Source organism: Carassius carassius, chromosome 3 (genome assembly GCF_963082965.1).
Source record: "Carassius carassius chromosome 3, fCarCar2.1, whole genome shotgun sequence".
Taxonomy (NCBI): Eukaryota; Metazoa; Chordata; class Actinopteri; order Cypriniformes; family Cyprinidae; genus Carassius; species Carassius carassius.
In genome coordinates, this window is record NC_081757.1 from 29,346,141 (window position 1) to 29,357,296 (window position 11,156).

Below are 11,156 nucleotides of genomic sequence, written 5' to 3' on the forward strand. Positions count from 1 at the left end.
GATGGGCCAGAGAATAATCTCGCTCTAAATCTCTTAATCTTCTCAGCCGCCACGTCTGGGAAGGCAAAACAAACAAAATGGCCAAATCATCCCGAGTCGGGCTCTTCCACCAGATTCAGCCTCCTCCATTCAGGCACTGTTATTTTCTCCAAAAACATTGTGAACCCTTTGTCTTCGATGTCTTGATCCATTATTGAGATGAATTTTTCACTAATCAGTGTGATGATAATGAATTCTGGGATTTGTTTCAGATATGAAATATATGAGGACAATAACTCACTATGACATTAATGAAAAGAAAATCATGTTTGGAATAATTAAGATTATATTCATTTTCTTGGCTGATGTTTTTGTACTGGAGTGACTTTTCAGCTGAACTTTCCAAATGTTCTAGGCCAAGATATGGTTCTGAAATATTGAGCTTGAATCATGTGCACTTGTTTGTGGTCACACTGTGCTTACACTGTGTTTCATAGAAATGACTCTGTCCAATTTTAAGGCATCAGAACTGGTATGTGTGTGTTAGGGATTGTGTGGCCTGTGTTTTTGAGACCAGATAGCAGGTTGAAAAGTCAAAGGGCAAAAGGTCAGAGACAGCTGGTGGCACAAACAACAGCCGGTAAATCAGCTGAGCAACAAAAAAGAAAGGGAGGAAGACAGAGAGATAATCTTTATAACCTTGAAATTTTATTTGAACTTTATTGAATTATCAAAGCAATAAAGAGAAAGATGTGCATGAGTAAAACATGACACAAAGCTTGGCTGTCGACTGATTGCCAACCAGGAGTATGCATTTCAATTTTTATTTGCTAAACTTTTAAAACCCAAGCCGAGCTGAATTTTCAGCATCCATCACTCCATGCATGTACAGCTCCTGTCATTTTACCATTTTCATCTCAAATGATGGATTTCTTCCATTGAAAGCTTCTCTCTCTTTTTCATTATTCTGCTCCGATTCTTGTTTTGTGAGCTCACATGTGAGGTACAGTAGCCCTGTCACATCCCTGCACTTTCATAATTGTCTTTCTCTCCGAAAAACAATGATCTCATGAGCCAGTGACCACAGAGCATTGAGAATTTCCAAACTGTCACATATACTAACAAAAAAGATTAAAAGAGTAAAATGGAAGGAAAAAGGTACCTCTCAACATTTCAGTCTTACCTCCAAAAGTCTGTAAGAGTGGGGGTCTTTTGAGCCCATTAACTATAACATGGAAAGACTGAGGTTGACATTTTGGATATAGCCAAATCCTGATACAGTCTGTTTGTTTTCCAGTGTTTTGATTCTTTTTTTTTTTTTTCTCGTTCTCCCTGGATCTACTTAATGCAGTTTAGTGCTCAGTTCCTGTACTGGCTCCCACTGAGTCTAGCTGGAGAGTATCTGAAATAGAAGCGTTTAGCCTAATCAGGTTGTGAAATTGAAAACATCCTAGGTTGCATCATTATGGTGAATGTGATGTGCCAGCTGAAAGCTTGTAACATTCAGTGGACCCACTAATCTACCTCACTCCTCATTTCTTTGTCTTGTCTACATGGACACACACACATTTACTGGTGAATGAGTGTCAATCTGGTGCCAGTGTTGCAGGAGGAGAACCAGGAGACGTCTGGAAAATGAGCCAACAATCACCTCACAGAAGCATACACTGTTAGCCATTCACATTGACACACATATGTGTTTTTGACAGTGCGGAAAAGTAGTTAAGTAGCAAAGTCATTGGCTATGTTTTAACTGGGGTACTGCATAAGACAAAGCATACGTTTTTCACAAATAGTATGTATTATGCAGCTTTCCTATTACACTGATACTCTTTTTTTTAATTCAAACCAGCATGCATAGCATAAGAGCTGAACTCATCAAACAAACAGTTAAATTGACGAAAAAAAAGAAAAAAAACGAACTATGGAATAATTTATTGTTATCACAAAGAAACCTCGAGTTTAAAAGTAAAAACTGAAAATTACAGATCCTGTACTAAAGCTTGTATCAGCTGCTTTGTTAAGTGACATTTAGGTTTTAAGAAATGACCTTTTTCTTGCTTGATGGGTAAGATATGTAGGAATAGTTGCCTAACTTTTAAAACACTTGGTTTCAACGAGTCAAAACATGACTATTATTCATGAATACTCTTCGTTTAATTTTTTTATGTTATGTCCTTCCCTTTAGGAGTGGGCAAGTTGTACGTCATTTGGTACACCTCAACCCCATAATATTAATCCTGCTCAACGCAATTACCAAAATGATGTTCCTCCATGAATAACTTGCAGTGTTATGTCTCAACCACTAGAGGCACTCCGAAAAGTTCAATTCTTCCAACAGTTAATAAGTGAGTCACACTAGACACTTGCAAACTTTCCTAAACACTTTAATTCTAGGGAATCCCTGCTGCCTTTACGAAGTGCATTCCACTTCAAGTGGACAAGGGACGTTTATATGGACAGACCCTCGACCCCTTTGACTGAGGAAGTGATTTACTCATATGTACAATTCAGACAGCTCCAAATATAGCACAGTGCAACATGACTGTGACATCACAGCAGATTGTGATTAATTTACCCCCACCCCACACAATTTGAGTGGATAATCTCTGAGCTGATTTGTATTGCATTAAGTGTATTATATTGATATTTTATTTGTTTGTGCAATTTATATATTTTCTCTAATAGTTCAAGTGCACTATTCAGGATTTTCCCAAGAAATTAAGTATAGACTCCTTCTTAGTCCTTACTTATGATCCACTAGAAGTGTGTGGTGGTGTTTGTTTCTACAGAGACTTTCTTTTTTTTTTTTTTTGCCTGTATTTCCTTATTTTATTCTTCTATTTCTGTGCTTGTGACATTTCTGTGATAATAAATAATAAATTATCTCCATAACAGATTCCAAATAAAAAGATTAGGCATCTTTAAAAAAACAAACAAAAAAAAAACATAAATTTTATTAAAAAAAAAAAAAAAAAAAAAAAAAATTATATATATATATATATATATATATATATATATATATATATATATATATATATATATATATATATATATATCCTTAACAATATTTCCAAATCCATTTTAATTCTTTAATTTAAAATACATTTTAGTTAAACTACATTTTAATTCTGATCATGCCACATGTATAGTTCTTCTATTGAACTTTGGAGCACAGCAAACTGTTCATGAACATCTTCATATATGAGTCAATGGAATATATAGAAGTATATTCATATAGAAGTCAATGGAATAAAAACTGTAGTGTGACTGCCTTTTTAATCTAAATGGGTTGTTTTTCTAATAATTAAGTATATTCAAGTAACCCTGAAACAATATATAAAACTACCAAATTTTGCTTAGTTGCAATGTTTCATTGCAATCACAACATGTAATCAATACAGTTAATAGTGTTCACCTTGAATTGTTTTGGCACTTGTCGTTTCTTCCTCTTTTGTTTGGCGAATTGCTCTCTAATCTCTCTACCCAGCCAGACTCCCATCGCCATTCCTCTGTGAATCATGGCAGTGAATTACAGCAGATAAACAGATTGGAAAAGCGGGCTGTGAACGCCCCCTGTGTTATTCCCCGACCAGAGCTCATGTTACAGTACCGGACCTCTCAGCCAACCGTCCTCCACAAGTTTACATGGGCAAAGCCCTCTCTCCCCTCAACAACTAAAAAGATTACCCAAGCACACTTATTCTGTGTTATTTCAACTACGCTCTCATTCAGGCCCAATTCATCCAAATATTGCTGAAAGAAAGGATAACAAATAAAGTGGTATTGCTGTGTAAATTCTCTGTGTGCCCACATATTTTAACAATGTCTCATAAAACCCTGCCTGCAAGTGGTTGTAAAAAATGTTGTCTTCACTCAGTTCGTCTTACTATGGTATGGCCTATTTGTAGTGTGCATGAAACTGTGCTGTGATCTTTGTTTAACCCAACTGACATGTTTGTTTATTATCTTTTGGAAAAAAATTCTACATAAAGGCTAAACTAAACCGTTAAGTATTATTAGAGCTCGATTATAATATGGCGGCTGGCACATGTAATCTTTCACACAAACACATATACACTCATAACCACTCTGATAATAAACCCTGTCAATTCCATTTAGATCTATTTAAAGTGCATACACTCACAACGTCCTTCTTTTCTCTCTGTTTCGTTCTGTCTCATCCTCCAGTAAGGCAACACCAGTGCTGTGATCCCAGGCTGTGCGGCTCTTAACCAGAGATGACATCACCCACCCCACCAGCCTCCCTCCACTTTCTCAAACAAAGCCGTGTCCAAACCCAGATCTATAATTACAGTCTTAATCTGTACACTGCCAAAGGCAGTATAGACCTTGGGTTTGGGGCTCGGCCAGCCTCGCAAACATGATTGGGCCATGAAGGCCGAGGAGGATGGAGGATGGTCAATCTCTGAAACCCACAGTGAGGGCCAAGAAGGCGGTTTCATCAGCCTGCAGTGGTGACCTGTTCTGAAATGTACAGATGTGATTTATTCATCTGTATTTGTTCGGCCAAGAATTTTGATAATCACAACCAATCTTTGCACTTTCATATCACGCAATCTTATTTGCCATTCAATGCACATGTAATCACCCTGTATAGACTGACATTTATAGCTGTATATATTGGGGGGAGGCTGCCTCAAGACAGGAATTAAAGCCTCTACCAAACATGACTGTAATTATACCCTTTCGTTTGTGAGCGGCCTTTCAAATGAAAAATCTCTATAACGCACGTAGGAATTTGCAGTGCTAGTGTTAGTGCTTGTCAAAGCAAAATTCCAAGGAAAACACCAATGTTGTCAGATAAATATATCACAAAGTTGGTGTACAGTCTCTTAAGGAAAAAAAACACAATTCCAGCTACTGATCCGAACTTCCATAGAGACTAAAACAACATTCCATTATTGTAATATTTTATGTTTATGTCCTAGCCAATTAAAATTCACAAGTTCTCTCATGAGACTGAAGAGCATTATACATAAGGATGAATCAGTATTAAAATTGGGTAAAACTTTAATATAGGGACCAATTCAAACTATTAACTCTTGCTTATTAGCACAAATTTCAACTTATTGGCTGTTTATTAGTACATATAAAGCACATACTCTGCATGACCATATTTTACATCCCTAGTAATCCCAATACATAAAGTTTACAACTACCTTATTAACTTAAGCACCAAATGAAGAGTTTACTGAGACAAAAGTAGTAGTTGATGGTTTGTTAATAGTGAGAATTGGAACTTAAAGTGTGACCTAAAATTGTAATGATCAGGGGTGCGTTCTCCGATAACGTTGTCTCTTAGCGCGCTACGAATACTCAAAAGGTACACCTTAACTACAGGTATACCTTTGCTACGTGTGTTCTCCGAACTATACCTTTGGATGTTGCTTAAGGTAAACCTTCTTAAGTTCGACCTTAGCAGTTGCTGTCCATGGTGGAGGTGCTGAATAGGTTGATATCGACGCCTCGATGATCGATTGTGCGCTCTTTCCTTCACAGTGGTATAGGTAAAGTATTGAGAAAACAATATTCTTTATAAAGAAGCATTTTAGAAATAGTACAAACTGCATTTATCGGGGCTTATTGAAATAAGTACATGCAGAAATAAATACGAGTATGTGTTTATAATTTAGCAAGTGTACAATCCCAAACCCTCACGGCCATAAGTGTGTTAATGTTCTCCACAACGTATGCTGATTATCCACCAGCCGTATCACATTATTGGCGTAAATCGCTCATTTGTGTAATTGGATGATTTCCTCAATAAAAGCGCAAGCATGAGAGACATACCGACATTCACTATGTGGGGGGAAAAAGTCCGCAAAAAGAGATCGCCCAGCCACACTGAGGTCTTACTCAGCCCATATCCATCCCCAACAACCTCCAGAAAACTCCACCACGGCATAAAAACGAAGAGCCGCCAGCAGCTGAATTTCGGGGCTGAGGGGGTAGCTCCGTCGAGCTCCGTGCTGCTTCTCTTATAAAGTAGTTGACAAACTCTAACTGGCTCCGCGGACGCCGCCGTCTTTGATTTAAAACAAGTACTCGCTGTCTCGCTGCCATAGCTATAAAGTTTGTGTAAACTCATCTTTCTTTATATAGACTCCTAAGCCTTTTCTGTCAAATGGTTCGCCAGCTGATGTGCCTTAGGATAGTAATTAAAAAAGCTAACAACCATTAGTGTATGGAAACTTTATTAATGAAAACACTTCCATACACTGGGTGTAGGCTATAACAACTTAAGTATTTTATGTGTATAATTTTAAAGTAAAGTAAAAATGTAATTTTAATACTAAATCAGATTTTATATTAAATGTTCATATAAAATTTTCTATGTGTAATTAAACTGCGATGTAAAAAATCTTTTTGCGTAGTGGTGGCCACTAGCGGTATGAACCGTCAGCAGCGATAAGGTATAGCTAAGAGCGCTCCAGACCAACCTTACGAACGTATGACTTGCAGAAGGTATACTTAACTAAGTAGGTTTCGGAAACCACGTATTAACGATAAGGTACTTCTTAAGGTACAACTTAAGAACGACGTAGCGTTAAGGTAGTTTCGGAGAACGCACCCCAGCATTATTGACAAAAACCGATAAATGGCTAAATACATTAAAAAAAAACATTAAAAACTAAAATAGCTCTGGTTACTCACGTAACCTTGGTTCCCTGATATAATGCTTGTGGAAACTACTATTTACTCTATTACTGAAGCCTGATGGGTTAATGTTTGTGTAGCTGCACAAACCAATGGCGCTTGAGCCCGCTAGAAGGGGCAGAGCCGACCGCTATATAAGTTGGTTCGGGAGCGCCATCTCATCAGAATCATAGGACTGAAGCGGAAGCCATCGGTTCGCGTGCAGCTATAGCATGGCCAGTTACGCAATTCTCATTCCCATTTCTCAGGGAATCGAGGTTACGTGAGTAACCGGAGCGTACCCTATTGAAATGTAACTCCTGTTGTGTCATCATTTGATGACTGCTTGAAGGAACGTATCCAGTAGTACCATGCTATAAGCAGATGCAGAACTTAGCTTGTTCCGAGCTCTGCCCAGGAACACTTAGCGAGTTCTCCATAAGGGCAAAGATGTCCAAATTGAAAAATCTAATAAAGGTAGATGGCGACGACCAGCCGGCAGCAGCACAAATCTCCCCAATGGAGAATCCACTGGACCAGGCCCAAGAGGAGGCCATTCCTTTGGTGAAATGGGCCCTCACTCCTTAAAGGGCATTGGAAGCTAGCTGAGGCATAAGACAGAGCTACAGCATCTACTATCCAATGAGATTTGCTTTTTGACTGGCAGCCCTTTAGAGCGACCTCCAAAGCACACAAAATGCTGCTCTGATTGTCTTAAAGACTCTGAGCGCATAATGTAAACTTGCAGTACCTGGACAGGGCATAATAAGTTGAGACCTTGTTCGCCATCCGTTCCAGGGAGAGGTAAAATGTTAATGACCTGGGCTCTAAACAGAGTTGAGAGCACTGTCGGTACATAACTACTGCATGGTTAAAGAACAACTTTAAAGTTGTTGGGTACAAACTCAAGACAGGAAGCACTGACAGAGAGGGATTGCAAGTCCCATACTCCCTTGAGTGATGCCAGGGCTAAAAGCAGAGCGGTTTTGAGTGTCATGACCCTTAAGCCGGCTGTTTGAAGCAGCTCAAAGGGGGAGCTCTTGAGAGCTTTCCATACTGGAACTGTCCTAGAGCAAGGAGTGTTTAACTGCTGAGTGCCTCTAAGATACTTAATGACCAAGTCGTCCCTGGCAATTGTCCAGCCAGCCTTGAGAGAATGATTCGCTGCGATGGCTGCCACATAGACTTTGAATGTATCCAGCAGCTCCTGTAAAAAGGTTAGCATGTGGGACATGTCACATTATACCAGATCCTGATTCCATGCTGAACACCAGTCACTGAAGACTGACCACTTGAGGGTATAAAGGTGCCTTGTAGATGGTGCTCTAGCCTCTAAAATGGTATTAGTTACTCTCCCTGGGAGTTGGCTAGACTCCCATCGAGTGGCCAGACATGAAGGCTCCACAGTTCTGACTGGGGATGCCAAATCTTGCCATGTGCCTGTGAGAGAAGGTCTCTCCTCAGTGGTATTGACCATAGTGCTGCATTGACCTTGGTTCCTCCAGAGAGGGGCCAAAATGAGGAGAGAGCACTTTGTGTGCCTGACTTGCCTGATAACCTAGGGTACAAGGGTGATCAGAAGGAAGGCATACAGATGGGTGTTGGATTTATCATGGGACAGAGCATCCCGGTGTCTTGAAAAATTGTTAAGGCAATGATAGTTGTCTTCAGAGGCGAAGAGGTGGACCTCTTGCCCTGCCAAAAACTGACCAGATCATCTGAACCAAGGGGGATGTAGCATCCACTCCCTGGGAGCTACATTGTTTCTTGACAGTATATCTCCTCCCTGGTTCAGTCTGCCGGGAACATGAAACGCTCGTAATGAGAGGAGTTCTCTCTGTGCCCAAAGCAGGAGACGTTGAGTCATTCTGTGAAGGGGATGTGACCTGAGGCTGCCTTGGCATTTGATATAGGCTACCACAGTCATGTTGTCCAAATGGACCAGGACATGGTGCCTTTAAGGCTGGCAGGAATGTTTTAAAGCAGCTGATATATAGGCATTGCTCGTGGGTCAACCAGGAGCCTGAGCTGGAGGCGCCCGCCATAACAACCATCCTTCTGTAGGTCGTTCCCAACTGCACGCCTGACAGATACAGGCTGGGAGTTGTCCATGGGTCCAAGGGATGCTGGCTTTTGGCCAATACTGAAGGGGCCGGTTCCCCTGAGGGGATGTGAATAATACCTCTGAACAGGGGCGCTGCACAAGATCCCGGGCCCTATGCATAGACACCCCCCCGCCCTTGAAAATATATATTCCAGACTTTTCAAGGGCCCTCTCTTCCTTTGGGGCCCTGGTAATCAGTACTGGTTTTACCCCCAGTCCGACGCCCCTGCCTCTGAAGCAAGGTGGCCTGTGAGCGAACTGGAGTGAGAAACCTTGTTCCATGGTTTTTAGAATCCAGCTTTACATGCCGGGGATGGCTTGCCAAGCCAAATTCGCAAGCGGAGATAGGCGAGACTCCTGCTCTCTGTAAGAGCATTCTGTCTCATTGAGCGCACAGTCTCTGCATGGGCGCTGCTCAGACAGGTGACGAACTCACTGACTTTCTGCATTGTGCAGGAATTCCCTGCATGAGCCACACTCGCGGTGCAACGTTTGCAACAACATTGCAGAGAAATTTCTCAGGAATTGCTTTTACCAGGCAGATAGCTGCAGGGGAGGGCTTCTCGCTTTTTCTGCTGCCGGAGCTCTTCTACAATGGTGAGCTGCAGGCTAAGCTTCTATCCTCTTCGGCTTCTTGATTGCAGAGTCAGCAAAGAGATGATCTCATTGCTGAAGGAGAAGATTCTAATGAGATGGCGCTCCATGCCAACCAATATAGTAGTTGGCCCCACCCCTTCTGGCGGGCTTGTCCACCATTGGTTTGTGCAGCTACACAAACAGTAACCAATCAGGCTCCAGTAATAGAGTAAACAGGAGTTTCCCCAAGCAGTCATCAAACTTTGCGCAACGTGAGCTACCCTTCGACTAACATTTTAAATGCTACAGATAAATTTGAGTTATTAAAACATTATAATTATATAATTATAAATAGATATTCAATTTGGCACAGAGTTTAACTTACACTTAATGTTTAACTTAGTGTTTTAAATTGTGCATCAATATTTATAATATTATTCAAATGTTTTTTTATTTTTATTTTAAATTTCAAAACTTTCATTCAGCAAGGATGCATTAAACTGACACTGATCAAAAGTGACAGTAAATACTTTTACAATGATACAAAAATCTTTTGCTTTTGAACCTTCTATACATTAGAGCATCCTGACAGAAATACTAAGCAGCACAACCATTTTCAGCTGTGATAATAGGAAAGGTTTATTGAGCAGTAAATTACATATCATTTTAGTTCATATTAGAATGATTTTTGAAGGGTCATGTGACACTGACAACTGGAGTAATGCCTTCTGACAATTCAGCTTTTCAACAAAATTCTTATCAACTCCAAACTTTTGGACAATAATGTAACAATAGTAATAAAAAATAAAAAAATTTACACATTGGCCAATAATTAGATATGTTGCAGATACATTATGCATCAAGACTTGTACATTTAAAAGCCAATTCACAATGCACAGACAGACGCTGACAAACCACAAAAAATACATTCGTCTGGTTTTGTAGGATTACAAACTTTGGACTACAAACATTTAAAAATGTTACTCCTGCCACTGTCTGTTGCCATTTGTCTGTGCTTATATTCACTGATTGAACTTGTTGAATTGGCATTTATTGGGGCTTGGAGTTTCTGAGAAGTGACGTTCAGTGATCTGGTGACCATCAACGTTGGTCTGCATCTCTTGGCGGGGTGTGAATTGGCCTTAAAGAACCTGAAATATAGTCAAACTTTTTTTTTTTTTTTTTTTGTACAGAATGATCTAAGAAACTGAGAAATTAAACATTTCTGAACAACCACAGAATTCTCCAGTTACATGTGACCCTGACGCAGGAAAAGCTTTGGGTATAACTATTCACTAATTTCCATTTTTCATAACTTCCTTATCCTTCCAATGGCTATGGTCCTAAAAATTAACCTCCATCATTAATAAAAGCTGAAAGGAAAAACCAACCATACACAATTGTTTTTTTTTCTGACCACTACATAGTTTTTGCAGTGCTTGTAAAGGTTCATATCTCCACAGCAAACCTCATGATCGAGCACCATCTGAGGGGTTCTTCCAAGGCTTCCCGAGCCAGCAGTGGACAGCACTGTGTTCCGTTGTTTCTTCCAAAGTTCCACGTCTTTCCCCAGAATCCTCAGTCCCTGCCAGGCCATATATTGTGCTGTCATCTGTTGCACGCTAATGAAAAGTCACGGGAGACAGCGGTTGTGCATGTGTATGTACTTCTACTTTTGAATGCATTATTTATATGCTGTGTGTAGTGGACATTACATGCCATGAATAAAAGTAATATGCAGTCTGCTAATGTGCCTGCATATAGTATTGCCTACTCATATCTCCAGCATTATAATAAAAAAAATACTGTGGGTTAGGTTCCTCCGCTCTTTGACCAG

The 11,156-nt window shown here is 40.0% G+C and overlaps 1 long non-coding RNA gene across 1 annotated transcript; it reads right to left on the reverse strand.

The window, feature by feature from the left end:
- Window positions 1-684: 684 nt before the first annotated feature.
- LOC132114846 (uncharacterized) lies at window positions 685-1,630 on the reverse strand. Its single transcript, XR_009425373.1, has 2 exons — window positions 1,504-1,630; window positions 685-1,381 (listed from the first exon to the last, which is right to left on the reverse strand). It is a non-coding gene; the product is annotated as an uncharacterized LOC132114846 (long non-coding RNA).
- Between the last annotated feature and the right edge of the window lie 9,526 nt (window positions 1,631-11,156).